Consider the following 24,835-nt stretch of genomic DNA (forward strand, 5'->3'; position numbering starts at 1 on the left):
CACATTGCTTGCAGTCGCTCCATGCACAACAAGCGTGAGCCCGGATAGCTCAGTCGGTAGAGCATTAGGCTTTTAACCTAAGTGTCCAGGGTTCGAATCCCTGTTCGGGCGAAGATTTTAACGCTTCCGTAATGGCTCGTCTCGTAGCGCTGGTAGCCCTGCCGTAATCAGTGCACCGAGTTCGTTTCCTGTCAACATTCTGCGCAGACCGGTTGCACTTTTCACGATTCGAGGGAAGCTTTAGCTACGAGCAGTCGTGGCCGAGTGGTTAAGGCGTCTGACTAGAAATCAGATTCCCTGTGGGAGCGTAGGTTCGAGTCCTACCGACTGCGTCGGTTTTTTTATTTTTTGTTTCAGAAGAGAGAGCAGAAAATTTCGCAGTTTGCCTGTCGTTTTGGTACCTCGCTACACCTCACCTCTCACAGTCGTTTATAGCGCCTGTCCTTTTGATAAGGGCGAAATCCAAGCGTCAGCTTTCGCGTCAGCCGAGCAAAGTCGGGACAAGTCGGGACATACTACAGGATGGCCTGCGTGGAGCGACGACGGAAAGAAAACGTTAATTCAACAGCACGTGGCTCACATACTCATACGCATAGATTTGCGCCCGTTGCGGTGGCCGGGAATCGAACGCGGCTCAACTGCTCGGAAGGCAACTATGCTCACCATTACACTACCACCGCACAGCCGCTGCTCGCAACGCCGCGCTGTGTCGGCTTCCCGCCCGCCGGCAGTGGCCCACGGTGATAGTAGCTGTAGACGCTTTACGAGGTAGGAGGGTGCATTCGGGCAGCGCCTCCACGCACGCTGCGTCTTTGGGCAAGGCTCGTCGCCGCGGCCGCAACGTTACTCACACAATAGTGACGAGCGGTCGCTTTGAGGCAGTGTAGTGGGGGACTCCGCGTGTGTAGCACTTTTTTCGGTTGTATCCGACGTCGCTGGGTGGCAATCCCACTTTCCCTGCAGACAGCTGCTCGGGAATATGCTCGGGAAGCACGGACGTCATCGGACGTCCGCCCCCAACAAATGCAACTAACAAAATGAGAACAACAACTAAAAAAGTGGTAGGTTGTTCGCCTACCACGCGGGCGGCCCGGCTTCGATTCCCGGCCGATGCATCGTTTTGCTGTTCTCGCTATAGTGCTGCCGCGCCGATTGCTCGCTTGAGGTGCGCCAGCCTCAGGAATGTATAGCAGGATTCGCTGTGAGAAGAACCAAACATGCAGCACGCAAGAGACCCTACTTGGACGGCCGCGTGCTGTTACTGAACTCCAGCGTCGGCCTGGCCCTACAGGCCGCTGTGTTCAGGTGCCGCAAGGGCGATGTACTGTAACCTCAGGCAGTGCTGCTTTCCGTCGTTAAAAAAGCTGCGGCAGCAGTTTACTCTAGCAAGTCGGGAAAGCACGCGTAGCGACACAACAGATTCCTGAGAAAGCGCAAACTGTCTATCTCTAATATGTGAGACTTACCAAGATTCCTGGGATGATGGTTGCAACGAGCCTCGGTAGCGCAGTAGGTAGCGCGTAAGTCTCATAATCTTAAGGTCGTGAGTTCGATCCTCACCCGGGGCATTTAATTTGCTGTACATCACGGCTGAATTAACGGCGTTGCTATTGCTAGCGAACGAACTTAATTGTCGTTTGTTATCCACAAGGAGTCCACGCCTCAGCGTCACAATGTTTACTTCCAATTATGGCAAGGTACAACTTTGATCATTCTCCTCCCCTGTTATGAGTGAAATATGATGCAAACAGCAATGAATAGACAGTTTCGAGCTGTGCGCCATGCCAGTCTGCACGCGCAAAAATGCTCGCAAACAGAGAACAACACTGAGTCCGGATTGAGCACGAAATGCGAGAAGAGAGGGAGTAAATCTCACGTTTCTCGAGCAAATCCGGTGTGGTCTAGTGGCTAGGATACCTGGCTTTCACCCAGGAGGCCCGGGTTCGATTCCCGGTACCGGAAGGGAAGTTTTTGCGCACACGACCCTCCATCTTTTGGCCTTCCAACCTTCGTTTGTCGCCCTCCTTCCGGAGCTTCAACCGAACGTAATCGGGGGAAGCAGGCACAGGATGCAATTACTGTCAGCACCGGGATAAAGGGAGAAGAGGCACTGGTCCGCTGTTGGGGTGCTACCAGCGTCAGTGGGAAGTCGGTGAAGTCGCCAGTTGCGCCAGAAGCCAGCAATTACCGTAGTACGCCTACACACGCGTTCCAGTTATTCACATTGCTTGCAGTCGCTCCATGCACAACAAGCGTGAGCCCGGATAGCTCAGTCGGTAGAGCATTAGGCTTTTAACCTAAGTGTCCAGGGTTCGAATCCCTGTTCGGGCGAAGATTTTAACGCTTCCGTAATGGCTCGTCTCGTAGCGCTGGTAGCCCTGCCGTAATCAGTGCACCGAGTTCGTTTCCTGTCAACATTCTGCGCAGACCGGTTGCACTTTTCACGATTCGAGGGAAGCTTTAGCTACGAGCAGTCGTGGCCGAGTGGTTAAGGCGTCTGACTAGAAATCAGATTCCCTGTGGGAGCGTAGGTTCGAGTCCTACCGACTGCGTCGGTTTTTTTATTTTTTGTTTCAGAAGAGAGAGCAGAAAATTTCGCAGTTTGCCTGTCGTTTTGGTACCTCGCTACACCTCACCTCTCACAGTCGTTTATAGCGCCTGTCCTTTTGATAAGGGCGAATTCCAAGCGTCAGCTTTCGCGTCAGCCGAGCAAAGTCGGGACAAGTCGGGACATACTACAGGATGGCCTGCGTGGAGCGACGACGGAAAGAAAACGTTAATTCAACAGCACGTGGCTCACATACTCATACGCATAGATTTGCGCCCGTTGCGGTGGCCGGGAATCGAACGCGGCTCAACTGCTCGGAAGGCAACTATGCTCACCATTACACTACCACCGCACAGCCGCTGCTCGCAACGCCGCGCTGTGTCGGCTTCCCGCCCGCCGGCAGTGGCCCACGGTGATAGTAGCTGTAGACGCTTTACGAGGTAGGAGGGTGCATTCGGGCAGCGCCTCCACGCACGCTGCGTCTTTGGGCAAGGCTCGTCGTCGCGGCCGCAACGTTACTCACACAATAGTGACGAGCGGTCGCTTTGAGGCAGTGTAGTGGGGGACTCCGCGTGTGTAGCACTTTTTTCGGTTGTATCCGACGTCGCTGGGTGGCAATCCCACTTTCCCTGCAGACAGCTGCTCGGGAATATGCTCGGGAAGCACGGACGTCATCGGACGTCCGCCCCCAACAAATGCAACTAACAAAATGAGAACAACAACTAAAAAAGTGGTAGGTTGTTCGACTACCACGCGGGCGGCCCGGCTTCGATTCCCGGCCGATGCATCGTTTTGCTGTTCTCGCTATAGTGCTGCCGCGCCGATTGCTCGCTTGAGGTGCGCCAGCCTCAGGAATGTATAGCAGGATTCGCTGTGAGAAGAACCAAACATGCAGCACGCAAGAGACCCTACTTGGACGGCCGCGTGCTGTTACTGAACTCCAGCGTCGGCCTGGTCCTACAGGCCGCTGTGTTCAGGTGCCGCAAGGGCGATGTACTGTAACCTCAGGCAGTGCTGCTTTCCGTCGTTAAAAAAGCTGCGGCAGCAGTTTACTCTAGCAAGTCGGGAAAGCACGCGTAGCGACACAACAGATTCCTGAGAAAGCGCAAACTGTCTATCTCTAATATGTGAGACTTACCAAGATTCCTGGGATGATGGTTGCAACGAGCCTCGGTAGCGCAGTAGGTAGCGCGTAAGTCTCATAATCTTAAGGTCGTGAGTTCGATCCTCACCCGGGGCATTTAATTTGCTGTACATCACGGCTGAATTAACGGCGTTGCTATTGCTAGCGAACGAACTTAATTGTCGTTTGTTATCCACAAGGAGTCCACGCCTCAGCGTCACAATGTTTACTTCCAATTATGGCAAGGTACAACTTTGATCATTCTCCTCCCCTGTTATGAGTGAAATATGATGCAAACAGCAATGAATAGACAGTTTCGAGCTGTGCGCCATGCCAGTCTGCACGCGCAAAAATGCTCGCAAACAGAGAACAACACTGAGTCCGGATTGAGCACGAAATGCGAGAAGAGAGGGAGTAAATCTCACGTTTCTCGAGCAAATCCGGTGTGGTCTAGTGGCTAGGATACCTGGCTTTCACCCAGGAGGCCCGGGTTCGATTCCCGGTACCGGAAGGGAAGTTTTTGCGCACACGACCCTCCATCTTTTGGCCTTCCAACCTTCGTTTGTCGCCCTCCTTCCGGAGCTTCAACCGAACGTAATCGGGGGAAGCAGGCACAGGATGCAATTACTGTCAGCACCGGGATAAAGGGAGAAGAGGCACTGGTCCGCTGTTGGGGTGCTACCAGCGTCAGTGGGAAGTCGGTGAAGTCGCCAGTTGCGCCAGAAGCCAGCAATTACCGTAGTACGCCTACACACGCGTTCCAGTTATTCACATTGCTTGCAGTCGCTCCATGCACAACAAGCGTGAGCCCGGATAGCTCAGTCGGTAGAGCATTAGGCTTTTAACCTAAGTGTCCAGGGTTCGAATCCCTGTTCGGGCGAAGATTTTAACGCTTCCGTAATGGCTCGTCTCGTAGCGCTGGTAGCCCTGCCGTAATCAGTGCACCGAGTTCGTTTCCTGTCAACATTCTGCGCAGACCGGTTGCACTTTTCACGATTCGAGGGAAGCTTTAGCTACGAGCAGTCGTGGCCGAGTGGTTAAGGCGTCTGACTAGAAATCAGATTCCCTGTGGGAGCGTAGGTTCGAGTCCTACCGACTGCGTCGGTTTTTTTATTTTTTGTTTCAGAAGAGAGAGCAGAAAATTTCGCAGTTTGCCTGTCGTTTTGGTACCTCGCTACACCTCACCTCTCACAGTCGTTTATAGCGCCTGTCCTTTTGATAAGGGCGAATTCCAAGCGTCAGCTTTCGCGTCAGCCGAGCAAAGTCGGGACAAGTCGGGACATACTACAGGATGGCCTGCGTGGAGCGACGACGGAAAGAAAACGTTAATTCAACAGCACGTGGCTCACATACTCATACGCATAGATTTGCGCCCGTTGCGGTGGCCGGGAATCGAACGCGGCTCAACTGCTCGGAAGGCAACTATGCTCACCATTACACTACCACCGCACAGCCGCTGCTCGCAACGCCGCGCTGTGTCGGCTTCCCGCCCGCCGGCAGTGGCCCACGGTGATAGTAGCTGTAGACGCTTTACGAGGTAGGAGGGTGCATTCGGGCAGCGCCTCCACGCACGCTGCGTCTTTGGGCAAGGCTCGTCGTCGCGGCCGCAACGTTACTCACACAATAGTGACGAGCGGTCGCTTTGAGGCAGTGTAGTGGGGGACTCCGCGTGTGTAGCACTTTTTTCGGTTGTATCCGACGTCGCTGGGTGGCAATCCCACTTTCCCTGCAGACAGCTGCTCGGGAATATGCTCGGGAAGCACGGACGTCATCGGACGTCCGCCCCCAACAAATGCAACTAACAAAATGAGAACAACAACTAAAAAAGTGGTAGGTTGTTCGACTACCACGCGGGCGGCCCGGCTTCGATTCCCGGCCGATGCATCGTTTTGCTGTTCTCGCTATAGTGCTGCCGCGCCGATTGCTCGCTTGAGGTGCGCCAGCCTCAGGAATGTATAGCAGGATTCGCTGTGAGAAGAACCAAACATGCAGCACGCAAGAGACCCTACTTGGACGGCCGCGTGCTGTTACTGAACTCCAGCGTCGGCCTGGTCCTACAGGCCGCTGTGTTCAGGTGCCGCAAGGGCGATGTACTGTAACCTCAGGCAGTGCTGCTTTCCGTCGTTAAAAAAGCTGCGGCAGCAGTTTACTCTAGCAAGTCGGGAAAGCACGCGTAGCGACACAACAGATTCCTGAGAAAGCGCAAACTGTCTATCTCTAATATGTGAGACTTACCAAGATTCCTGGGATGATGGTTGCAACGAGCCTCGGTAGCGCAGTAGGTAGCGCGTAAGTCTCATAATCTTAAGGTCGTGAGTTCGATCCTCACCCGGGGCATTTAATTTGCTGTACATCACGGCTGAATTAACGGCGTTGCTATTGCTAGCGAACGAACTTAATTGTCGTTTGTTATCCACAAGGAGTCCACGCCTCAGCGTCACAATGTTTACTTCCAATTATGGCAAGGTACAACTTTGATCATTCTCCTCCCCTGTTATGAGTGAAATATGATGCAAACAGCAATGAATAGACAGTTTCGAGCTGTGCGCCATGCCAGTCTGCACGCGCAAAAATGCTCGCAAACAGAGAACAACACTGAGTCCGGATTGAGCACGAAATGCGAGAAGAGAGGGAGTAAATCTCACGTTTCTCGAGCAAATCCGGTGTGGTCTAGTGGCTAGGATACCTGGCTTTCACCCAGGAGGCCCGGGTTCGATTCCCGGTACCGGAAGGGAAGTTTTTGCGCACACGACCCTCCATCTTTTGGCCTTCCAACCTTCGTTTGTCGCCCTCCTTCCGGAGCTTCAACCGAACGTAATCGGGGGAAGCAGGCACAGGATGCAATTACTGTCAGCACCGGGATAAAGGGAGAAGAGGCACTGGTCCGCTGTTGGGGTGCTACCAGCGTCAGTGGGAAGTCGGTGAAGTCGCCAGTTGCGCCAGAAGCCAGCAATTACCGTAGTACGCCTACACACGCGTTCCAGTTATTCACATTGCTTGCAGTCGCTCCATGCACAACAAGCGTGAGCCCGGATAGCTCAGTCGGTAGAGCATTAGGCTTTTAACCTAAGTGTCCAGGGTTCGAATCCCTGTTCGGGCGAAGATTTTAACGCTTCCGTAATGGCTCGTCTCGTAGCGCTGGTAGCCCTGCCGTAATCAGTGCACCGAGTTCGTTTCCTGTCAACATTCTGCGCAGACCGGTTGCACTTTTCACGATTCGAGGGAAGCTTTAGCTACGAGCAGTCGTGGCCGAGTGGTTAAGGCGTCTGACTAGAAATCAGATTCCCTGTGGGAGCGTAGGTTCGAGTCCTACCGACTGCGTCGGTTTTTTTATTTTTTGTTTCAGAAGAGAGAGCAGAAAATTTCGCAGTTTGCCTGTCGTTTTGGTACCTCGCTACACCTCACCTCTCACAGTCGTTTATAGCGCCTGTCCTTTTGATAAGGGCGAATTCCAAGCGTCAGCTTTCGCGTCAGCCGAGCAAAGTCGGGACAAGTCGGGACATACTACAGGATGGCCTGCGTGGAGCGACGACGGAAAGAAAACGTTAATTCAACAGCACGTGGCTCACATACTCATACGCATAGATTTGCGCCCGTTGCGGTGGCCGGGAATCGAACGCGGCTCAACTGCTCGGAAGGCAACTATGCTCACCATTACACTACCACCGCACAGCCGCTGCTCGCAACGCCGCGCTGTGTCGGCTTCCCGCCCGCCGGCAGTGGCCCACGGTGATAGTAGCTGTAGACGCTTTACGAGGTAGGAGGGTGCATTCGGGCAGCGCCTCCACGCACGCTGCGTCTTTGGGCAAGGCTCGTCGTCGCGGCCGCAACGTTACTCACACAATAGTGACGAGCGGTCGCTTTGAGGCAGTGTAGTGGGGGACTCCGCGTGTGTAGCACTTTTTTCGGTTGTATCCGACGTCGCTGGGTGGCAATCCCACTTTCCCTGCAGACAGCTGCTCGGGAATATGCTCGGGAAGCACGGACGTCATCGGACGTCCGCCCCCAACAAATGCAACTAACAAAATGAGAACAACAACTAAAAAAGTGGTAGGTTGTTCGACTACCACGCGGGCGGCCCGGCTTCGATTCCCGGCCGATGCATCGTTTTGCTGTTCTCGCTATAGTGCTGCCGCGCCGATTGCTCGCTTGAGGTGCGCCAGCCTCAGGAATGTATAGCAGGATTCGCTGTGAGAAGAACCAAACATGCAGCACGCAAGAGACCCTACTTGGACGGCCGCGTGCTGTTACTGAACTCCAGCGTCGGCCTGGTCCTACAGGCCGCTGTGTTCAGGTGCCGCAAGGGCGATGTACTGTAACCTCAGGCAGTGCTGCTTTCCGTCGTTAAAAAAGCTGCGGCAGCAGTTTACTCTAGCAAGTCGGGAAAGCACGCGTAGCGACACAACAGATTCCTGAGAAAGCGCAAACTGTCTATCTCTAATATGTGAGACTTACCAAGATTCCTGGGATGATGGTTGCAACGAGCCTCGGTAGCGCAGTAGGTAGCGCGTAAGTCTCATAATCTTAAGGTCGTGAGTTCGATCCTCACCCGGGGCATTTAATTTGCTGTACATCACGGCTGAATTAACGGCGTTGCTATTGCTAGCGAACGAACTTAATTGTCGTTTGTTATCCACAAGGAGTCCACGCCTCAGCGTCACAATGTTTACTTCCAATTATGGCAAGGTACAACTTTGATCATTCTCCTCCCCTGTTATGAGTGAAATATGATGCAAACAGCAATGAATAGACAGTTTCGAGCTGTGCGCCATGCCAGTCTGCACGCGCAAAAATGCTCGCAAACAGAGAACAACACTGAGTCCGGATTGAGCACGAAATGCGAGAAGAGAGGGAGTAAATCTCACGTTTCTCGAGCAAATCCGGTGTGGTCTAGTGGCTAGGATACCTGGCTTTCACCCAGGAGGCCCGGGTTCGATTCCCGGTACCGGAAGGGAAGTTTTTGCGCACACGACCCTCCATCTTTTGGCCTTCCAACCTTCGTTTGTCGCCCTCCTTCCGGAGCTTCAACCGAACGTAATCGGGGGAAGCAGGCACAGGATGCAATTACTGTCAGCACCGGGATAAAGGGAGAAGAGGCACTGGTCCGCTGTTGGGGTGCTACCAGCGTCAGTGGGAAGTCGGTGAAGTCGCCAGTTGCGCCAGAAGCCAGCAATTACCGTAGTACGCCTACACACGCGTTCCAGTTATTCACATTGCTTGCAGTCGCTCCATGCACAACAAGCGTGAGCCCGGATAGCTCAGTCGGTAGAGCATTAGGCTTTTAACCTAAGTGTCCAGGGTTCGAATCCCTGTTCGGGCGAAGATTTTAACGCTTCCGTAATGGCTCGTCTCGTAGCGCTGGTAGCCCTGCCGTAATCAGTGCACCGAGTTCGTTTCCTGTCAACATTCTGCGCAGACCGGTTGCACTTTTCACGATTCGAGGGAAGCTTTAGCTACGAGCAGTCGTGGCCGAGTGGTTAAGGCGTCTGACTAGAAATCAGATTCCCTGTGGGAGCGTAGGTTCGAGTCCTACCGACTGCGTCGGTTTTTTTATTTTTTGTTTCAGAAGAGAGAGCAGAAAATTTCGCAGTTTGCCTGTCGTTTTGGTACCTCGCTACACCTCACCTCTCACAGTCGTTTATAGCGCCTGTCCTTTTGATAAGGGCGAATTCCAAGCGTCAGCTTTCGCGTCAGCCGAGCAAAGTCGGGACAAGTCGGGACATACTACAGGATGGCCTGCGTGGAGCGACGACGGAAAGAAAACGTTAATTCAACAGCACGTGGCTCACATACTCATACGCATAGATTTGCGCCCGTTGCGGTGGCCGGGAATCGAACGCGGCTCAACTGCTCGGAAGGCAACTATGCTCACCATTACACTACCACCGCACAGCCGCTGCTCGCAACGCCGCGCTGTGTCGGCTTCCCGCCCGCCGGCAGTGGCCCACGGTGATAGTAGCTGTAGACGCTTTACGAGGTAGGAGGGTGCATTCGGGCAGCGCCTCCACGCACGCTGCGTCTTTGGGCAAGGCTCGTCGTCGCGGCCGCAACGTTACTCACACAATAGTGACGAGCGGTCGCTTTGAGGCAGTGTAGTGGGGGACTCCGCGTGTGTAGCACTTTTTTCGGTTGTATCCGACGTCGCTGGGTGGCAATCCCACTTTCCCTGCAGACAGCTGCTCGGGAATATGCTCGGGAAGCACGGACGTCATCGGACGTCCGCCCCCAACAAATGCAACTAACAAAATGAGAACAACAACTAAAAAAGTGGTAGGTTGTTCGACTACCACGCGGGCGGCCCGGCTTCGATTCCCGGCCGATGCATCGTTTTGCTGTTCTCGCTATAGTGCTGCCGCGCCGATTGCTCGCTTGAGGTGCGCCAGCCTCAGGAATGTATAGCAGGATTCGCTGTGAGAAGAACCAAACATGCAGCACGCAAGAGACCCTACTTGGACGGCCGCGTGCTGTTACTGAACTCCAGCGTCGGCCTGGTCCTACAGGCCGCTGTGTTCAGGTGCCGCAAGGGCGATGTACTGTAACCTCAGGCAGTGCTGCTTTCCGTCGTTAAAAAAGCTGCGGCAGCAGTTTACTCTAGCAAGTCGGGAAAGCACGCGTAGCGACACAACAGATTCCTGAGAAAGCGCAAACTGTCTATCTCTAATATGTGAGACTTACCAAGATTCCTGGGATGATGGTTGCAACGAGCCTCGGTAGCGCAGTAGGTAGCGCGTAAGTCTCATAATCTTAAGGTCGTGAGTTCGATCCTCACCCGGGGCATTTAATTTGCTGTACATCACGGCTGAATTAACGGCGTTGCTATTGCTAGCGAACGAACTTAATTGTCGTTTGTTATCCACAAGGAGTCCACGCCTCAGCGTCACAATGTTTACTTCCAATTATGGCAAGGTACAACTTTGATCATTCTCCTCCCCTGTTATGAGTGAAATATGATGCAAACAGCAATGAATAGACAGTTTCGAGCTGTGCGCCATGCCAGTCTGCACGCGCAAAAATGCTCGCAAACAGAGAACAACACTGAGTCCGGATTGAGCACGAAATGCGAGAAGAGAGGGAGTAAATCTCACGTTTCTCGAGCAAATCCGGTGTGGTCTAGTGGCTAGGATACCTGGCTTTCACCCAGGAGGCCCGGGTTCGATTCCCGGTACCGGAAGGGAAGTTTTTGCGCACACGACCCTCCATCTTTTGGCCTTCCAACCTTCGTTTGTCGCCCTCCTTCCGGAGCTTCAACCGAACGTAATCGGGGGAAGCAGGCACAGGATGCAATTACTGTCAGCACCGGGATAAAGGGAGAAGAGGCACTGGTCCGCTGTTGGGGTGCTACCAGCGTCAGTGGGAAGTCGGTGAAGTCGCCAGTTGCGCCAGAAGCCAGCAATTACCGTAGTACGCCTACACACGCGTTCCAGTTATTCACATTGCTTGCAGTCGCTCCATGCACAACAAGCGTGAGCCCGGATAGCTCAGTCGGTAGAGCATTAGGCTTTTAACCTAAGTGTCCAGGGTTCGAATCCCTGTTCGGGCGAAGATTTTAACGCTTCCGTAATGGCTCGTCTCGTAGCGCTGGTAGCCCTGCCGTAATCAGTGCACCGAGTTCGTTTCCTGTCAACATTCTGCGCAGACCGGTTGCATTTTTCACGATTCGAGGGAAGCTTTAGCTACGAGCAGTCGTGGCCGAGTGGTTAAGGCGTCTGACTAGAAATCAGATTCCCTGTGGGAGCGTAGGTTCGAGTCCTACCGACTGCGTCGGTTTTTTTATTTTTTGTTTCAGAAGAGAGAGCAGAAAATTTCGCAGTTTGCCTGTCGTTTTGGTACCTCGCTACACCTCACCTCTCACAGTCGTTTATAGCGCCTGTCCTTTTGATAAGGGCGAAATCCAAGCGTCAGCTTTCGCGTCAGCCGAGCAAAGTCGGGACAAGTCGGGACATACTACAGGATGGCCTGCGTGGAGCGACGACGGAAAGAAAACGTTAATTCAACAGCACGTGGCTCACATACTCATACGCATAGATTTGCGCCCGTTGCGGTGGCCGGGAATCGAACGCGGCTCAACTGCTCGGAAGGCAACTATGCTCACCATTACACTACCACCGCACAGCCGCTGCTCGCAACGCCGCGCTGTGTCGGCTTCCCGCCCGCCGGCAGTGGCCCACGGTGATAGTAGCTGTAGACGCTTTACGAGGTAGGAGGGTGCATTCGGGCAGCGCCTCCACGCACGCTGCGTCTTTGGGCAAGGCTCGTCGCCGCGGCCGCAACGTTACTCACACAATAGTGACGAGCGGTCGCTTTGAGGCAGTGTAGTGGGGGACTCCGCGTGTGTAGCACTTTTTTCGGTTGTATCCGACGTCGCTGGGTGGCAATCCCACTTTCCCTGCAGACAGCTGCTCGGGAATATGCTCGGGAAGCACGGACGTCATCGGACGTCCGCCCCCAACAAATGCAACTAACAAAATGAGAACAACAACTAAAAAAGTGGTAGGTTGTTCGCCTACCACGCGGGCGGCCCGGCTTCGATTCCCGGCCGATGCATCGTTTTGCTGTTCTCGCTATAGTGCTGCCGCGCCGATTGCTCGCTTGAGGTGCGCCAGCCTCAGGAATGTATAGCAGGATTCGCTGTGAGAAGAACCAAACATGCAGCACGCAAGAGACCCTACTTGGACGGCCGCGTGCTGTTACTGAACTCCAGCGTCGGCCTGGCCCTACAGGCCGCTGTGTTCAGGTGCCGCAAGGGCGATGTACTGTAACCTCAGGCAGTGCTGCTTTCCGTCGTTAAAAAAGCTGCGGCAGCAGTTTACTCTAGCAAGTCGGGAAAGCACGCGTAGCGACACAACAGATTCCTGAGAAAGCGCAAACTGTCTATCTCTAATATGTGAGACTTACCAAGATTCCTGGGATGATGGTTGCAACGAGCCTCGGTAGCGCAGTAGGTAGCGCGTAAGTCTCATAATCTTAAGGTCGTGAGTTCGATCCTCACCCGGGGCATTTAATTTGCTGTACATCACGGCTGAATTAACGGCGTTGCTATTGCTAGCGAACGAACTTAATTGTCGTTTGTTATCCACAAGGAGTCCACGCCTCAGCGTCACAATGTTTACTTCCAATTATGGCAAGGTACAACTTTGATCATTCTCCTCCCCTGTTATGAGTGAAATATGATGCAAACAGCAATGAATAGACAGTTTCGAGCTGTGCGCCATGCCAGTCTGCACGCGCAAAAATGCTCGCAAACAGAGAACAACACTGAGTCCGGATTGAGCACGAAATGCGAGAAGAGAGGGAGTAAATCTCACGTTTCTCGAGCAAATCCGGTGTGGTCTAGTGGCTAGGATACCTGGCTTTCACCCAGGAGGCCCGGGTTCGATTCCCGGTACCGGAAGGGAAGTTTTTGCGCACACGACCCTCCATCTTTTGGCCTTCCAACCTTCGTTTGTCGCCCTCCTTCCGGAGCTTCAACCGAACGTAATCGGGGGAAGCAGGCACAGGATGCAATTACTGTCAGCACCGGGATAAAGGGAGAAGAGGCACTGGTCCGCTGTTGGGGTGCTACCAGCGTCAGTGGGAAGTCGGTGAAGTCGCCAGTTGCGCCAGAAGCCAGCAATTACCGTAGTACGCCTACACACGCGTTCCAGTTATTCACATTGCTTGCAGTCGCTCCATGCACAACAAGCGTGAGCCCGGATAGCTCAGTCGGTAGAGCATTAGGCTTTTAACCTAAGTGTCCAGGGTTCGAATCCCTGTTCGGGCGAAGATTTTAACGCTTCCGTAATGGCTCGTCTCGTAGCGCTGGTAGCCCTGCCGTAATCAGTGCACCGAGTTCGTTTCCTGTCAACATTCTGCGCAGACCGGTTGCATTTTTCACGATTCGAGGGAAGCTTTAGCTACGAGCAGTCGTGGCCGAGTGGTTAAGGCGTCTGACTAGAAATCAGATTCCCTGTGGGAGCGTAGGTTCGAGTCCTACCGACTGCGTCGGTTTTTTTATTTTTTGTTTCAGAAGAGAGAGCAGAAAATTTCGCAGTTTGCCTGTCGTTTTGGTACCTCGCTACACCTCACCTCTCACAGTCGTTTATAGCGCCTGTCCTTTTGATAAGGGCGAAATCCAAGCGTCAGCTTTCGCGTCAGCCGAGCAAAGTCGGGACAAGTCGGGACATACTACAGGATGGCCTGCGTGGAGCGACGACGGAAAGAAAACGTTAATTCAACAGCACGTGGCTCACATACTCATACGCATAGATTTGCGCCCGTTGCGGTGGCCGGGAATCGAACGCGGCTCAACTGCTCGGAAGGCAACTATGCTCACCATTACACTACCACCGCACAGCCGCTGCTCGCAACGCCGCGCTGTGTCGGCTTCCCGCCCGCCGGCAGTGGCCCACGGTGATAGTAGCTGTAGACGCTTTACGAGGTAGGAGGGTGCATTCGGGCAGCGCCTCCACGCACGCTGCGTCTTTGGGCAAGGCTCGTCGCCGCGGCCGCAACGTTACTCACACAATAGTGACGAGCGGTCGCTTTGAGGCAGTGTAGTGGGGGACTCCGCGTGTGTAGCACTTTTTTCGGTTGTATCCGACGTCGCTGGGTGGCAATCCCACTTTCCCTGCAGACAGCTGCTCGGGAATATGCTCGGGAAGCACGGACGTCATCGGACGTCCGCCCCCAACAAATGCAACTAACAAAATGAGAACAACAACTAAAAAAGTGGTAGGTTGTTCGCCTACCACGCGGGCGGCCCGGCTTCGATTCCCGGCCGATGCATCGTTTTGCTGTTCTCGCTATAGTGCTGCCGCGCCGATTGCTCGCTTGAGGTGCGCCAGCCTCAGGAATGTATAGCAGGATTCGCTGTGAGAAGAACCAAACATGCAGCACGCAAGAGACCCTACTTGGACGGCCGCGTGCTGTTACTGAACTCCAGCGTCGGCCTGGCCCTACAGGCCGCTGTGTTCAGGTGCCGCAAGGGCGATGTACTGTAACCTCAGGCAGTGCTGCTTTCCGTCGTTAAAAAAGCTGCGGCAGCAGTTTACTCTAGCAAGTCGGGAAAGCACGCGTAGCGACACAACAGATTCCTGAGAAAGCGCAAACTGTCTATCTCTAATATGTGAGACTTACCAAGATTCCTGGGATGATGGTTGCAACGAGCCTCGGTAGCGCAGTAGGTAGCGCGTAAGTCTCATAATCTTAAGGTCGTGAGTTCGATCCTCACCCGGGGCATTTAATTTGCTGTACATCACGGCTGAATTAACGGCGTTGCTATTGCTAGCGAACGAACTTAATTGTCGTTTGTTATCCACAAGGAGTCCACGCCTCAGCGTCACAATGTTTACTTCCAATTATGGCAAGGTACAACTTTGATCATTCTCCTCCCCTGTTATGAGTGAAATATGATGCAAACAGCAATGAATAGACAGTTTCGAGCTGTGCGCCATGCCAGTCTGCACGCGCAAAAATGCTCGCAAACAGAGAACAACACTGAGTCCGGATTGAGCACGAAATGCGAGAAGAGAGGGAGTAAATCTCACGTTTCTCGAGCAAATCCGGTGTGGTCTAGTGGCTAGGATACCTGGCTTTCACCCAGGAGGCCCGGGTTCGATTCCCGGTACCGGAAGGGAAGTTTTTGCGCACACGACCCTCCATCTTTTGGCCTTCCAACCTTCGTTTGTCGCCCTCCTTCCGGAGCTTCAACCGAACGTAATCGGGGGAAGCAGGCACAGGATGCAATTACTGTCAGCACCGGGATAAAGGGAGAAGAGGCACTGGTCCGCTGTTGGGGTGCTACCAGCGTCAGTGGGAAGTCGGTGAAGTCGCCAGTTGCGCCAGAAGCCAGCAATTACCGTAGTACGCCTACACACGCGTTCCAGTTATTCACATTGCTTGCAGTCGCTCCATGCACAACAAGCGTGAGCCCGGATAGCTCAGTCGGTAGAGCATTAGGCTTTTAACCTAAGTGTCCAGGGTTCGAATCCCTGTTCGGGCGAAGATTTTAACGCTTCCGTAATGGCTCGTCTCGTAGCGCTGGTAGCCCTGCCGTAATCAGTGCACCGAGTTCGTTTCCTGTCAACATTCTGCGCAGACCGGTTGCATTTTTCACGATTCGAGGGAAGCTTTAGCTACGAGCAGTCGTGGCCGAGTGGTTAAGGCGTCTGACTAGAAATCAGATTCCCTGTGGGAGCGTAGGTTCGAGTCCTACCGACTGCGTCGGTTTTTTTATTTTTTGTTTCAGAAGAGAGAGCAGAAAATTTCGCAGTTTGCCTGTCGTTTTGGTACCTCGCTACACCTCACCTCTCACAGTCGTTTATAGCGCCTGTCCTTTTGATAAGGGCGAAATCCAAGCGTCAGCTTTCGCGTCAGCCGAGCAAAGTCGGGACAAGTCGGGACATACTACAGGATGGCCTGCGTGGAGCGACGACGGAAAGAAAACGTTAATTCAACAGCACGTGGCTCACATACTCATACGCATAGATTTGCGCCCGTTGCGGTGGCCGGGAATCGAACGCGGCTCAACTGCTCGGAAGGCAACTATGCTCACCATTACACTACCACCGCACAGCCGCTGCTCGCAACGCCGCGCTGTGTCGGCTTCCCGCCCGCCGGCAGTGGCCCACGGTGATAGTAGCTGTAGACGCTTTACGAGGTAGGAGGGTGCATTCGGGCAGCGCCTCCACGCACGCTGCGTCTTTGGGCAAGGCTCGTCGCCGCGGCCGCAACGTTACTCACACAATAGTGACGAGCGGTCGCTTTGAGGCAGTGTAGTGGGGGACTCCGCGTGTGTAGCACTTTTTTCGGTTGTATCCGACGTCGCTGGGTGGCAATCCCACTTTCCCTGCAGACAGCTGCTCGGGAATATGCTCGGGAAGCACGGACGTCATCGGACGTCCGCCCCCAACAAATGCAACTAACAAAATGAGAACAACAACTAAAAAAGTGGTAGGTTGTTCGCCTACCACGCGGGCGGCCCGGCTTCGATTCCCGGCCGATGCATCGTTTTGCTGTTCTCGCTATAGTGCTGCCGCGCCGATTGCTCGCTTGAGGTGCGCCAGCCTCAGGAATGTATAGCAGGATTCGCTGTGAGAAGAACCAAACATGCAGCACGCAAGAGACCCTACTTGGACGGCCGCGTGCTGTTACTGAACTCCAGCGTCGGCCTGGCCCTACAGGCCGCTGTGTTCAGGTGCCGCAAGGGCGATGTACTGTAACCTCAGGCAGTGCTGCTTTCCGTCGTTAAAAAAGCTGCGGCAGCAGTTTACTCTAGCAAGTCGGGAAAGCACGCGTAGCGACACAACAGATTCCTGAGAAAGCGCAAACTGTCTATCTCTAATATGTGAGACTTACCAAGATTCCTGGGATGATGGTTGCAACGAGCCTCGGTAGCGCAGTAGGTAGCGCGTAAGTCTCATAATCTTAAGGTCGTGAGTTCGATCCTCACCCGGGGCATTTAATTTGCTGTACATCACGGCTGAATTAACGGCGTTGCTATTGCTAGCGAACGAACTTAATTGTCGTTTGTTATCCACAAGGAGTCCACGCCTCAGCGTCACAATGTTTACTTCCAATTATGGCAAGGAACAACTTTGATCATTCTCCTCCCCTGTTATGAGTGAAATATGATGCAAACAGCAATGAATAGACAGTTTCGAGCTGTGCGCCATGCCAGTCTGCACGCGCAAAAATGCTCGCAAACAGAGAACAACACTGAGTCCGGATTGAGCACGAAATGCGAGAAGAGAGGGAGTAAATCTCACGTTTCTCGAGCAAATCCGGTGTGGTCTAGTGGCTAGGATACCTGGCTTTCACCCAGGAGGCCCGGGTTCGATTCCCGGTACCGGAAGGGAAGTTTTTGCGCACACGACCCTCCATCTTTTGGCCTTCCAACCTTCGTTTGTCGCCCTCCTTCCGGAGCTTCAACCGAACGTAATCGGGGGAAGCAGGCACAGGATGCAATTACTGTCAGCACCGGGATAAAGGGAGAAGAGGCACTGGTCCGCTGTTGGGGTGCTACCAGCGTCAGTGGGAAGTCGGTGAAGTCGCCAGTTGCGCCAGAAGCCAGCAATTACCGTAGTACGCCTACACACGCGTTCCAGTTATTCACATTGCTTGCAGTCGCTCCATGCACAACAAGCGTGAGCCCGGATAGCTCAGTCGGTAGAGCATTAGGCTTTTAACCTAAGTGTCCAGGGTTCGAATCCCTGTTCGGGCGAAGATTTTAACGCTTCCGTAATGGCTCGTCTCGTAGCGCTGGTAGCCCTGCCGTAATCAGTGCACCGAGTTCGTTTCCTGTCAACATTCTGCGCAGACCGGTTGCATTTTTCACGATTCGAGGGAAGCTTTAGCTACGAGCAGTCGTGGCCGAGTGGTTAAGGCGTCTGACTAGAAATCAGATTCCCTGTGGGAGCGTAGGTTCGAGTCCTACCGACTGCGTCGGTTTTTTTATTTTTTGTTTCAGAAGAGAGAGCAGAAAATTTCGCAGTTTGCCTGTCGTTTTGGTACCTCGCTACACCTCACCTCTCACAGTCGTTTATAGCGCCTGTCCTTTTGATAAGGGCGAAATCCAAGCGTCAGCTTTCGCGTCAGCCGAGCAAAGTCGGGACAAGTCGGGACATACTACAGGATGGCCTGCGTGGAGCGACGACGGAAAGAAAACGTTAATTCAACAGCACGTGGCTCACATACTCATACGCATAGATTTGCGCCCGTTGCGGTGGCCGGGAATCGAACGCGGCTCAACTGCTCGGAAGGCAACTATGCTCACCATTACACTACCACCGCACAGCCGCTGCTCGCAACGCCGCGCTGTGTCGGCTTCCCGCCCGCCGGCAGTGGCCCACGGTGATAGTAGCTGTAGACGCTTTACGAGGTAGGAGGGTGCATTCGGGCAGCGCCTCCACGCACGCTGCGTCTTTGGGCAAGGCTCGTCGCCGCGGCCGCAACGTTACTCACACAATAGTGACGAGCGGTCGCTTTGAGGCAGTGTAGTGGGGGACTCCGCGTGTGTAGCACTTTTTTCGGTTGTATCCGACGTCGCTGGGTGGCAATCCCACTTTCCCTGCAGACAGCTGCTCGGGAATATGCTCGGGAAGCACGGACGTCATCGGACGTCCGCCCCCAACAAATGCAACTAACAAAATGAGAACAACAACTAAAAAAGTGGTAGGTTGTTCGCCTACCACGCGGGCGGCCCGGCTTCGATTCCCGGCCGATGCATCGTTTTGCTGTTCTCGCTATAGTGCTGCCGCGCCGATTGCTCGCTTGAGGTGCGCCAGCCTCAGGAATGTATAGCAGGATTCGCTGTGAGAAGAACCAAACATGCAGCACGCAAGAGACCCTACTTGGACGGCCGCGTGCTGTTACTGAACTCCAGCGTCGGCCTGGCCCTACAGGCCGCTGTGTTCAGGTGCCGCAAGGGCGATGTACTGTAACCTCAGGCAGTGCTGCTTTCCGTCGTTAAAAAAGCTGCGGCAGCAGTTTACTCTAGCAAGTCGGGAAAGCACGCGTAGCGACACAACAGATTCCTGAGAAAGCGCAAACTGTCTATCTCTAATATGTGAGACTTACCAAGATTCCTGGGATGATGGTTGCAACGAGCCTCGGTAGCGCAGTAGGTAGCGCGTAAGTCTCATAATCTTAAGGTCGTGAGTTCGATCCTCACCCGGGGCATTTAATTTGCTGTACATTACGGCTGAATTAACGGCGTTGCTATTGCTAGCGAACGAACTTAATTGTCGTTTGTTATCCACAAGGAGTCCACGCCTCAGCGTCACAATGTTTACTTCCAATTATGGCAAGGTACAACTTTGATCATTCTCCTCCCCTGTTATGAGTGAAATATGATGCAAACAGCAATGAATAGACAGTTTCGAGCTGTGCGCCATGCCAGTCTGCACGCGCAAAAATGCTCGCAAACAGAGAACAACACTGAGTCCGGATTGAGCACGAAATGCGAGAAGAGAGGGAGTAAATCTCACGTTTCTCGAGCAAATCCGGTGTGGTCTAGTGGCTAGGATACCTGGCTTTCACCCAGGAGGCCCGGGTTCGATTCCCGGTACCGGAAGGGAAGTTTTTGCGCACACGACCCTCCATCTTTTGGCCTTCCAACCTTCGTTTGTCGCCCTCCTTCCGGAGCTTCAACCGAACGTAATCGGGGGAAGCAGGCACAGGATGCAATTACTGTCAGCACCGGGATAAAGGGAGAAGAGGCACTGGTCCGCTGTTGGGGTGCTACCAGCGTCAGTGGGAAGTCGGTGAAGTCGCCAGTTGCGCCAGAAGCCAGCAATTACCGTAGTACGCCTACACACGCGTTCCAGTTATTCAAATTGCTTGCAGTCGCTCCATGCACAACAAGCGTGAGCCCGGATAGCTCAGTCGGTAGAGCATTAGGCTTTTAACCTAAGTGTCCAGGGTTCGAATCCCTGTTCGGGCGAAGATTTTAACGCTTCCGTAATGGCTCGTCTCGTAGCGCTGGTAGCCCTGCCGTAATCAGTGCACCGAGTTCGTTTCCTGTCAACATTCTGCGCAGACCGGTTGCATTTTTCACGATTCGAGGGAAGCTTTAGCTACGAGCAGTCGTGGCCGAGTGGTTAAGGCGTCTGACTAGAAATCAGATTCCCTGTGGGAGCGTAGGTTCGAGTCCTACCGACTGCGTCGGTTTTTTTATTTTTTGTTTCAGAAGAGAGAGCAGAAAATTTCGCAGTTTGCCTGTCGTTTTGGTACCTCGCTACACCTCACCTCTCACAGTCGTTTATAGCGCCTGTCCTTTTGATAAGGGCGAAATCCAAGCGTCAGCTTTCGCGTCAGCCGAGCAAAGTCGGGACAAGTCGGGACATACTACAGGATGGCCTGCGTGGAGCGACGACGGAAAGAAAACGTTAATTCAACAGCACGTGGCTCACATACTCATACGCATAGATTTGCGCCCGTTGCGGTGGCCGGGAATCGAACGCGGCTCAACTGCTCGGAAGGCAACTATGCTCACCATTACACTACCACCGCACAGCCGCTGCTCGCAACGCCGCGCTGTGTCGGCTTCCCGCCCGCCGGCAGTGGCCCACGGTGATAGTAGCTGTAGACGCTTTACGAGGTAGGAGGGTGCATTCGGGCAGCGCCTCCACGCACGCTGCGTCTTTGGGCAAGGCTCGTCGCCGCGGCCGCAACGTTACTCACACAATAGTGACGAGCGGTCGCTTTGAGGCAGTGTAGTGGGGGACTCCGCGTGTGTAGCACTTTTTTCGGTTGTATCCGACGTCGCTGGGTGGCAATCCCACTTTCCCTGCAGACAGCTGCTCGGGAATATGCTCGGGAAGCACGGACGTCATCGGACGTCCGCCCCCAACAAATGCAACTAACAAAATGAGAACAACAACTAAAAAAGTGGTAGGTTGTTCGCCTACCACGCGGGCGGCCCGGCTTCGATTCCCGGCCGATGCATCGTTTTGCTGTTCTCGCTATAGTGCTGCCGCGCCGATTGCTCGCTTGAGGTGCGCCAGCCTCAGGAATGTATAGCAGGATTCGCTGTGAGAAGAACCAAACATGCAGCACGCAAGAGACCCTACTTGGACGGCCGCGTGCTGTTACTGAACTCCAGCGTCGGCCTGGCCCTACAGGCCGCTGTGTTCAGGTGCCGCAAGGGCGATGTACTGTAACCTCAGGCAGTGCTGCTTTCCGTCGTTAAAAAAGCTGCGGCAGCAGTTTACTCTAGCAAGTCGGGAAAGCACGCGTAGCGACACAACAGATTCCTGAGAAAGCGCAAACTGTCTATCTCTAATATGTGAGACTTACCAAGATTCCTGGGATGATGGTTGCAACGAGCCTCGGTAGCGCAGTAGGTAGCGCGTAAGTCTCATAATCTTAAGGTCGTGAGTTCGATCCTCACCCGGGGCATTTAATTTGCTGTACATCACGGCTGAATTAACGGCGTTGCTATTGCTAGCGAACGAACTTAATTGTCGTTTGTTATCCACAAGGAGTCCACGCCTCAGCGTCACAATGTTTACTTCCAATTATGGCAAGGTACAACTTTGATCATTCTCCTCCCCTGTTATGAGTGAAATATGATGCAAACAGCAATGAATAGACAGTTTCGAGCTGTGCGCCATGCCAGTCTGCACGCGCAAAAATGCTCGCAAACAGAGAACAACACTGAGTCCGGATTGAGCACGAAATGCGAGAAGAGAGGGAGTAAATCTCACGTTTCTCGAGCAAATCCGGTGTGGTCTAGTGGCTAGGATACCTGGCTTTCACCCAGGAGGCCCGGGTTCGATTCCCGGTACCGGAAGGGAAGTTTTTGCGCACACGACCCTCCATCTTTTGGCCTTCCAACCTTCGTTTGTCGCCCTCCTTCCGGAGCTTCAACCGAACGTAATCGGGGGAAGCAGGCACAGGATGCAATTACTGTCAGCACCGGGATAAAGGGAGAAGAGGCACTGGTCCGCTGTTGGGGTGCTACCAGCGTCAGTGGGAAGTCGGTGAAGTCGCCAGTTGCGCCAGAAGCCAGCAATTACCGTAGTACGCCTACACACGCGTTCCAGTTATTCAAATTGCTTGCAGTCGCTCCATGCACAACAAGCGTGAGCCCGGATAGCTCAGTCGGTAGAGCATTAGGCTTTTAACCTAAGTGTCCAGGGTTCGAATCCCTGTTCGGGCGAAGATTTTAACGCTTCCGTAATGGCTCGTCTCGTAGCGCTGGTAGCCCTGCCGTAATCAGTGCACCGAGTTCGTTTCCTGTCAACATTCTGCGCAGACCGGTTGCATTTTTCACGATTCGAGGGAAGCTTTAGCTACGAGCAGTCGTGGCCGAGTGGTTAAGGCGTCTGACTAGAAATCAGATTCCCTGTGGGAGCGTAGGTTCGAGTCCTACCGACTGCGTCGGTTTTTTTATTTTTTGTTTCAGAAGAGAGAGCAGAAAATTTCGCAGTTTGCCTGTCGTTTTGGTACCTCGCTACACCTCACCTCTCACAGTCGTTTATAGCGCCTGTCCTTTTGATAAGGGCGAAATCCAAGCGTCAGCTTTCGCGTCAGCCGAGCAAAGTCGGGACAAGTCGGGACATACTACAGGATGGCCTGCGTGGAGCGACGACGGAAAGAAAACGTTAATTCAACAGCACGTGGCTCACATACTCATACGCATAGATTTGCGCCCGTTGCGGTGGCCGGGAATCGAACGCGGCTCAACTGCTCGGAAGGCAACTATGCTCACCATTACACTACCACCGCACAGCCGCTGCTCGCAACGCCGCGCTGTGTCGGCTTCCCGCCCGCCGGCAGTGGCCCACGGTGATAGTAGCTGTAGACGCTTTACGAGGTAGGAGGGTGCATTCGGGCAGCGCCTCCACGCACGCTGCGTCTTTGGGCAAGGCTCGTCGCCGCGGCCGCAACGTTACTCACACAATAGTGACGAGCGGTCGCTTTGAGGCAGTGTAGTGGGGGACTCCGCGTGTGTAGCACTTTTTTCGGTTGTATCCGACGTCGCTGGGTGGCAATCCCACTTTCCCTGCAGACAGCTGCTCGGGAATATGCTCGGGAAGCACGGACGTCATCGGACGTCCGCCCCCAACAAATGCAACTAACAAAATGAGAACAACAACTAAAAAAGTGGTAGGTTGTTCGCCTACCACGCGGGCGGCCCGGCTTCGATTCCCGGCCGATGCATCGTTTTGCTGTTCTCGCTATAGTGCTGCCGCGCCGATTGCTCGCTTGAGGTGCGCCAGCCTCAGGAATGTATAGCAGGATTCGCTGTGAGAAGAACCAAACATGCAGCACGCAAGAGACCCTACTTGGACGGCCGCGTGCTGTTACTGAACTCCAGCGTCGGCCTGGCCCTACAGGCCGCTGTGTTCAGGTGCCGCAAGGGCGATGTACTGTAACCTCAGGCAGTGCTGCTTTCCGTCGTTAAAAAAGCTGCGGCAGCAGTTTACTCTAGCAAGTCGGGAAAGCACGCGTAGCGACACAACAGATTCCTGAGAAAGCGCAAACTGTCTATCTCTAATATGTGAGACTTACCAAGATTCCTGGGATGATGGTTGCAACGAGCCTCGGTAGCGCAGTAGGTAGCGCGTAAGTCTCATAATCTTAAGGTCGTGAGTTCGATCCTCACCCGGGGCATTTAATTTGCTGTACATCACGGCTGAATTAACGGCGTTGCTATTGCTAGCGAACGAACTTAATTGTCGTTTGTTATCCACAAGGAGTCCACGCCTCAGCGTCACAATGTTTACTTCCAATTATGGCAAGGTACAACTTTGATCATTCTCCTCCCCTGTTATGAGTGAAATATGATGCAAACAGCAATGAATAGACAGTTTCGAGCTGTGCGCCATGCCAGTCTGCACGCGCAAAAATGCTCGCAAACAGAGAACAACACTGAGTCCGGATTGAGCACGAAATGCGAGAAGAGAGGGAGTAAATCTCACGTTTCTCGAGCAAATCCGGTGTGGTCTAGTGGCTAGGATACCTGGCTTTCACCCAGGAGGCCCGGGTTCGATTCCCGGTACCGGAAGGGAAGTTTTTGCGCACACGACCCTCCATCTTTTGGCCTTCCAACCTTCGTTTGTCGCCCTCCTTCCGGAGCTTCAACCGAACGTAATCGGGGGAAGCAGGCACAGGATGCAATTACTGTCAGCACCGGGATAAAGGGAGAAGAGGCACTGGTCCGCTGTTGGGGTGCTACCAGCGTCAGTGGGAAGTCGGTGAAGTCGCCAGTTGCGCCAGAAGCCAGCAATTACCGTAGTACGCCTACACACGCGTTCCAGTTATTCACATTGCTTGCAGTCGCTCCATGCACAAAAAGCGTGAGCCCGGATAGCTCAGTCGGTAGAGCATTAGGCTTTTAACCTAAGTGTCCAGGGTTCGAATCCCTGTTCGGGCGAAGATTTTAACGCTTCCGTAATGGCTCGTCTCGTAGCGCTGGTAGCCCTGCCGTAATCAGTGCACCGAGTTCGTTTCCTGTCAACATTCTGCGCAGACCGGTTGCATTTTTCACGATTCGAGGGAAGCTTTAGCTACGAGCAGTCGTGGCCGAGTGGTTAAGGCGTCTGACTAGAAATCAGATTCCCTGTGGGAGCGTAGGTTCGAGTCCTACCGACTGCGTCGGTTTTTTTATTTTTTGTTTCAGAAGAGAGAGCAGAAAATTTCGCAGTTTGCCTGTCGTTTTGGTACCTCGCTACACCTCA

At 53.7% G+C, this 24,835-nt stretch overlaps 57 non-coding genes across 57 annotated transcripts; 46 read left to right on the top strand and 11 right to left on the bottom strand.

The window, feature by feature from the left end:
- Positions 1 to 38: 38 nt before the first annotated feature.
- On the top strand, positions 39 to 111 carry Trnak-uuu (transfer RNA lysine (anticodon UUU)). Its single transcript has one exon. It is a non-coding gene; the product is annotated as a tRNA-Lys (tRNA).
- Positions 112 to 250: 139 nt separating this feature from the next.
- On the top strand, positions 251 to 332 carry Trnas-aga (transfer RNA serine (anticodon AGA)). Its single transcript has one exon. It is a non-coding gene; the product is annotated as a tRNA-Ser (tRNA).
- Positions 333 to 608: 276 nt separating this feature from the next.
- On the bottom strand, positions 609 to 680 carry Trnag-ucc (transfer RNA glycine (anticodon UCC)). The gene has a single exon. It is a non-coding gene; the product is annotated as a tRNA-Gly (tRNA).
- Positions 681 to 1,495: 815 nt separating this feature from the next.
- On the top strand, positions 1,496 to 1,568 carry Trnam-cau (transfer RNA methionine (anticodon CAU)). The gene has a single exon. It is a non-coding gene; the product is annotated as a tRNA-Met (tRNA).
- Positions 1,569 to 1,890: 322 nt separating this feature from the next.
- Positions 1,891 to 1,962, top strand: Trnae-uuc (transfer RNA glutamic acid (anticodon UUC)). Its single transcript has one exon. It is a non-coding gene; the product is annotated as a tRNA-Glu (tRNA).
- A 296-nt stretch (positions 1,963 to 2,258) lies between these two features.
- On the top strand, positions 2,259 to 2,331 carry Trnak-uuu (transfer RNA lysine (anticodon UUU)). Its single transcript has one exon. It is a non-coding gene; the product is annotated as a tRNA-Lys (tRNA).
- A 139-nt stretch (positions 2,332 to 2,470) lies between these two features.
- On the top strand, positions 2,471 to 2,552 carry Trnas-aga (transfer RNA serine (anticodon AGA)). The gene has a single exon. It is a non-coding gene; the product is annotated as a tRNA-Ser (tRNA).
- Positions 2,553 to 2,828: 276 nt separating this feature from the next.
- Trnag-ucc (transfer RNA glycine (anticodon UCC)) lies at positions 2,829 to 2,900 on the bottom strand. The gene has a single exon. It is a non-coding gene; the product is annotated as a tRNA-Gly (tRNA).
- An 815-nt stretch (positions 2,901 to 3,715) lies between these two features.
- On the top strand, positions 3,716 to 3,788 carry Trnam-cau (transfer RNA methionine (anticodon CAU)). The gene has a single exon. It is a non-coding gene; the product is annotated as a tRNA-Met (tRNA).
- Positions 3,789 to 4,110: 322 nt separating this feature from the next.
- Positions 4,111 to 4,182, top strand: Trnae-uuc (transfer RNA glutamic acid (anticodon UUC)). Its single transcript has one exon. It is a non-coding gene; the product is annotated as a tRNA-Glu (tRNA).
- A 296-nt stretch (positions 4,183 to 4,478) lies between these two features.
- Positions 4,479 to 4,551, top strand: Trnak-uuu (transfer RNA lysine (anticodon UUU)). Its single transcript has one exon. It is a non-coding gene; the product is annotated as a tRNA-Lys (tRNA).
- A 139-nt stretch (positions 4,552 to 4,690) lies between these two features.
- Trnas-aga (transfer RNA serine (anticodon AGA)) lies at positions 4,691 to 4,772 on the top strand. The gene has a single exon. It is a non-coding gene; the product is annotated as a tRNA-Ser (tRNA).
- Positions 4,773 to 5,048: 276 nt separating this feature from the next.
- Trnag-ucc (transfer RNA glycine (anticodon UCC)) lies at positions 5,049 to 5,120 on the bottom strand. The gene has a single exon. It is a non-coding gene; the product is annotated as a tRNA-Gly (tRNA).
- Positions 5,121 to 5,935: 815 nt separating this feature from the next.
- Positions 5,936 to 6,008, top strand: Trnam-cau (transfer RNA methionine (anticodon CAU)). Its single transcript has one exon. It is a non-coding gene; the product is annotated as a tRNA-Met (tRNA).
- A 322-nt stretch (positions 6,009 to 6,330) lies between these two features.
- Trnae-uuc (transfer RNA glutamic acid (anticodon UUC)) lies at positions 6,331 to 6,402 on the top strand. Its single transcript has one exon. It is a non-coding gene; the product is annotated as a tRNA-Glu (tRNA).
- A 296-nt stretch (positions 6,403 to 6,698) lies between these two features.
- Trnak-uuu (transfer RNA lysine (anticodon UUU)) lies at positions 6,699 to 6,771 on the top strand. The gene has a single exon. It is a non-coding gene; the product is annotated as a tRNA-Lys (tRNA).
- A 139-nt stretch (positions 6,772 to 6,910) lies between these two features.
- Trnas-aga (transfer RNA serine (anticodon AGA)) lies at positions 6,911 to 6,992 on the top strand. Its single transcript has one exon. It is a non-coding gene; the product is annotated as a tRNA-Ser (tRNA).
- Positions 6,993 to 7,268: 276 nt separating this feature from the next.
- Positions 7,269 to 7,340, bottom strand: Trnag-ucc (transfer RNA glycine (anticodon UCC)). Its single transcript has one exon. It is a non-coding gene; the product is annotated as a tRNA-Gly (tRNA).
- Positions 7,341 to 8,155: 815 nt separating this feature from the next.
- On the top strand, positions 8,156 to 8,228 carry Trnam-cau (transfer RNA methionine (anticodon CAU)). The gene has a single exon. It is a non-coding gene; the product is annotated as a tRNA-Met (tRNA).
- Positions 8,229 to 8,550: 322 nt separating this feature from the next.
- On the top strand, positions 8,551 to 8,622 carry Trnae-uuc (transfer RNA glutamic acid (anticodon UUC)). The gene has a single exon. It is a non-coding gene; the product is annotated as a tRNA-Glu (tRNA).
- A 296-nt stretch (positions 8,623 to 8,918) lies between these two features.
- Trnak-uuu (transfer RNA lysine (anticodon UUU)) lies at positions 8,919 to 8,991 on the top strand. Its single transcript has one exon. It is a non-coding gene; the product is annotated as a tRNA-Lys (tRNA).
- Positions 8,992 to 9,130: 139 nt separating this feature from the next.
- On the top strand, positions 9,131 to 9,212 carry Trnas-aga (transfer RNA serine (anticodon AGA)). Its single transcript has one exon. It is a non-coding gene; the product is annotated as a tRNA-Ser (tRNA).
- Positions 9,213 to 9,488: 276 nt separating this feature from the next.
- Positions 9,489 to 9,560, bottom strand: Trnag-ucc (transfer RNA glycine (anticodon UCC)). Its single transcript has one exon. It is a non-coding gene; the product is annotated as a tRNA-Gly (tRNA).
- An 815-nt stretch (positions 9,561 to 10,375) lies between these two features.
- Positions 10,376 to 10,448, top strand: Trnam-cau (transfer RNA methionine (anticodon CAU)). Its single transcript has one exon. It is a non-coding gene; the product is annotated as a tRNA-Met (tRNA).
- A 322-nt stretch (positions 10,449 to 10,770) lies between these two features.
- Trnae-uuc (transfer RNA glutamic acid (anticodon UUC)) lies at positions 10,771 to 10,842 on the top strand. Its single transcript has one exon. It is a non-coding gene; the product is annotated as a tRNA-Glu (tRNA).
- Positions 10,843 to 11,138: 296 nt separating this feature from the next.
- On the top strand, positions 11,139 to 11,211 carry Trnak-uuu (transfer RNA lysine (anticodon UUU)). The gene has a single exon. It is a non-coding gene; the product is annotated as a tRNA-Lys (tRNA).
- Positions 11,212 to 11,350: 139 nt separating this feature from the next.
- Trnas-aga (transfer RNA serine (anticodon AGA)) lies at positions 11,351 to 11,432 on the top strand. Its single transcript has one exon. It is a non-coding gene; the product is annotated as a tRNA-Ser (tRNA).
- A 276-nt stretch (positions 11,433 to 11,708) lies between these two features.
- Trnag-ucc (transfer RNA glycine (anticodon UCC)) lies at positions 11,709 to 11,780 on the bottom strand. The gene has a single exon. It is a non-coding gene; the product is annotated as a tRNA-Gly (tRNA).
- Positions 11,781 to 12,595: 815 nt separating this feature from the next.
- On the top strand, positions 12,596 to 12,668 carry Trnam-cau (transfer RNA methionine (anticodon CAU)). The gene has a single exon. It is a non-coding gene; the product is annotated as a tRNA-Met (tRNA).
- A 322-nt stretch (positions 12,669 to 12,990) lies between these two features.
- Positions 12,991 to 13,062, top strand: Trnae-uuc (transfer RNA glutamic acid (anticodon UUC)). Its single transcript has one exon. It is a non-coding gene; the product is annotated as a tRNA-Glu (tRNA).
- A 296-nt stretch (positions 13,063 to 13,358) lies between these two features.
- Positions 13,359 to 13,431, top strand: Trnak-uuu (transfer RNA lysine (anticodon UUU)). The gene has a single exon. It is a non-coding gene; the product is annotated as a tRNA-Lys (tRNA).
- Positions 13,432 to 13,570: 139 nt separating this feature from the next.
- On the top strand, positions 13,571 to 13,652 carry Trnas-aga (transfer RNA serine (anticodon AGA)). The gene has a single exon. It is a non-coding gene; the product is annotated as a tRNA-Ser (tRNA).
- Positions 13,653 to 13,928: 276 nt separating this feature from the next.
- Positions 13,929 to 14,000, bottom strand: Trnag-ucc (transfer RNA glycine (anticodon UCC)). Its single transcript has one exon. It is a non-coding gene; the product is annotated as a tRNA-Gly (tRNA).
- Positions 14,001 to 14,815: 815 nt separating this feature from the next.
- Trnam-cau (transfer RNA methionine (anticodon CAU)) lies at positions 14,816 to 14,888 on the top strand. Its single transcript has one exon. It is a non-coding gene; the product is annotated as a tRNA-Met (tRNA).
- A 322-nt stretch (positions 14,889 to 15,210) lies between these two features.
- On the top strand, positions 15,211 to 15,282 carry Trnae-uuc (transfer RNA glutamic acid (anticodon UUC)). Its single transcript has one exon. It is a non-coding gene; the product is annotated as a tRNA-Glu (tRNA).
- Positions 15,283 to 15,578: 296 nt separating this feature from the next.
- On the top strand, positions 15,579 to 15,651 carry Trnak-uuu (transfer RNA lysine (anticodon UUU)). The gene has a single exon. It is a non-coding gene; the product is annotated as a tRNA-Lys (tRNA).
- Positions 15,652 to 15,790: 139 nt separating this feature from the next.
- On the top strand, positions 15,791 to 15,872 carry Trnas-aga (transfer RNA serine (anticodon AGA)). The gene has a single exon. It is a non-coding gene; the product is annotated as a tRNA-Ser (tRNA).
- A 276-nt stretch (positions 15,873 to 16,148) lies between these two features.
- On the bottom strand, positions 16,149 to 16,220 carry Trnag-ucc (transfer RNA glycine (anticodon UCC)). Its single transcript has one exon. It is a non-coding gene; the product is annotated as a tRNA-Gly (tRNA).
- An 815-nt stretch (positions 16,221 to 17,035) lies between these two features.
- On the top strand, positions 17,036 to 17,108 carry Trnam-cau (transfer RNA methionine (anticodon CAU)). Its single transcript has one exon. It is a non-coding gene; the product is annotated as a tRNA-Met (tRNA).
- Positions 17,109 to 17,430: 322 nt separating this feature from the next.
- Trnae-uuc (transfer RNA glutamic acid (anticodon UUC)) lies at positions 17,431 to 17,502 on the top strand. The gene has a single exon. It is a non-coding gene; the product is annotated as a tRNA-Glu (tRNA).
- A 296-nt stretch (positions 17,503 to 17,798) lies between these two features.
- Trnak-uuu (transfer RNA lysine (anticodon UUU)) lies at positions 17,799 to 17,871 on the top strand. Its single transcript has one exon. It is a non-coding gene; the product is annotated as a tRNA-Lys (tRNA).
- Positions 17,872 to 18,010: 139 nt separating this feature from the next.
- Trnas-aga (transfer RNA serine (anticodon AGA)) lies at positions 18,011 to 18,092 on the top strand. The gene has a single exon. It is a non-coding gene; the product is annotated as a tRNA-Ser (tRNA).
- Positions 18,093 to 18,368: 276 nt separating this feature from the next.
- On the bottom strand, positions 18,369 to 18,440 carry Trnag-ucc (transfer RNA glycine (anticodon UCC)). Its single transcript has one exon. It is a non-coding gene; the product is annotated as a tRNA-Gly (tRNA).
- Positions 18,441 to 19,255: 815 nt separating this feature from the next.
- Positions 19,256 to 19,328, top strand: Trnam-cau (transfer RNA methionine (anticodon CAU)). Its single transcript has one exon. It is a non-coding gene; the product is annotated as a tRNA-Met (tRNA).
- Positions 19,329 to 19,650: 322 nt separating this feature from the next.
- Positions 19,651 to 19,722, top strand: Trnae-uuc (transfer RNA glutamic acid (anticodon UUC)). The gene has a single exon. It is a non-coding gene; the product is annotated as a tRNA-Glu (tRNA).
- Positions 19,723 to 20,018: 296 nt separating this feature from the next.
- On the top strand, positions 20,019 to 20,091 carry Trnak-uuu (transfer RNA lysine (anticodon UUU)). Its single transcript has one exon. It is a non-coding gene; the product is annotated as a tRNA-Lys (tRNA).
- Positions 20,092 to 20,230: 139 nt separating this feature from the next.
- On the top strand, positions 20,231 to 20,312 carry Trnas-aga (transfer RNA serine (anticodon AGA)). Its single transcript has one exon. It is a non-coding gene; the product is annotated as a tRNA-Ser (tRNA).
- Positions 20,313 to 20,588: 276 nt separating this feature from the next.
- On the bottom strand, positions 20,589 to 20,660 carry Trnag-ucc (transfer RNA glycine (anticodon UCC)). Its single transcript has one exon. It is a non-coding gene; the product is annotated as a tRNA-Gly (tRNA).
- Positions 20,661 to 21,475: 815 nt separating this feature from the next.
- Trnam-cau (transfer RNA methionine (anticodon CAU)) lies at positions 21,476 to 21,548 on the top strand. The gene has a single exon. It is a non-coding gene; the product is annotated as a tRNA-Met (tRNA).
- A 322-nt stretch (positions 21,549 to 21,870) lies between these two features.
- Trnae-uuc (transfer RNA glutamic acid (anticodon UUC)) lies at positions 21,871 to 21,942 on the top strand. Its single transcript has one exon. It is a non-coding gene; the product is annotated as a tRNA-Glu (tRNA).
- Positions 21,943 to 22,238: 296 nt separating this feature from the next.
- Trnak-uuu (transfer RNA lysine (anticodon UUU)) lies at positions 22,239 to 22,311 on the top strand. Its single transcript has one exon. It is a non-coding gene; the product is annotated as a tRNA-Lys (tRNA).
- A 139-nt stretch (positions 22,312 to 22,450) lies between these two features.
- Positions 22,451 to 22,532, top strand: Trnas-aga (transfer RNA serine (anticodon AGA)). The gene has a single exon. It is a non-coding gene; the product is annotated as a tRNA-Ser (tRNA).
- A 276-nt stretch (positions 22,533 to 22,808) lies between these two features.
- Positions 22,809 to 22,880, bottom strand: Trnag-ucc (transfer RNA glycine (anticodon UCC)). The gene has a single exon. It is a non-coding gene; the product is annotated as a tRNA-Gly (tRNA).
- An 815-nt stretch (positions 22,881 to 23,695) lies between these two features.
- Positions 23,696 to 23,768, top strand: Trnam-cau (transfer RNA methionine (anticodon CAU)). Its single transcript has one exon. It is a non-coding gene; the product is annotated as a tRNA-Met (tRNA).
- A 322-nt stretch (positions 23,769 to 24,090) lies between these two features.
- Trnae-uuc (transfer RNA glutamic acid (anticodon UUC)) lies at positions 24,091 to 24,162 on the top strand. Its single transcript has one exon. It is a non-coding gene; the product is annotated as a tRNA-Glu (tRNA).
- Positions 24,163 to 24,458: 296 nt separating this feature from the next.
- Positions 24,459 to 24,531, top strand: Trnak-uuu (transfer RNA lysine (anticodon UUU)). The gene has a single exon. It is a non-coding gene; the product is annotated as a tRNA-Lys (tRNA).
- A 139-nt stretch (positions 24,532 to 24,670) lies between these two features.
- Positions 24,671 to 24,752, top strand: Trnas-aga (transfer RNA serine (anticodon AGA)). Its single transcript has one exon. It is a non-coding gene; the product is annotated as a tRNA-Ser (tRNA).
- Positions 24,753 to 24,835: the final 83 nt, after the last annotated feature.

This window comes from Schistocerca cancellata, chromosome 3 (genome assembly GCF_023864275.1).
Source record: "Schistocerca cancellata isolate TAMUIC-IGC-003103 chromosome 3, iqSchCanc2.1, whole genome shotgun sequence".
In the NCBI taxonomy this organism is placed as follows: domain Eukaryota; kingdom Metazoa; phylum Arthropoda; class Insecta; order Orthoptera; family Acrididae; genus Schistocerca; species Schistocerca cancellata.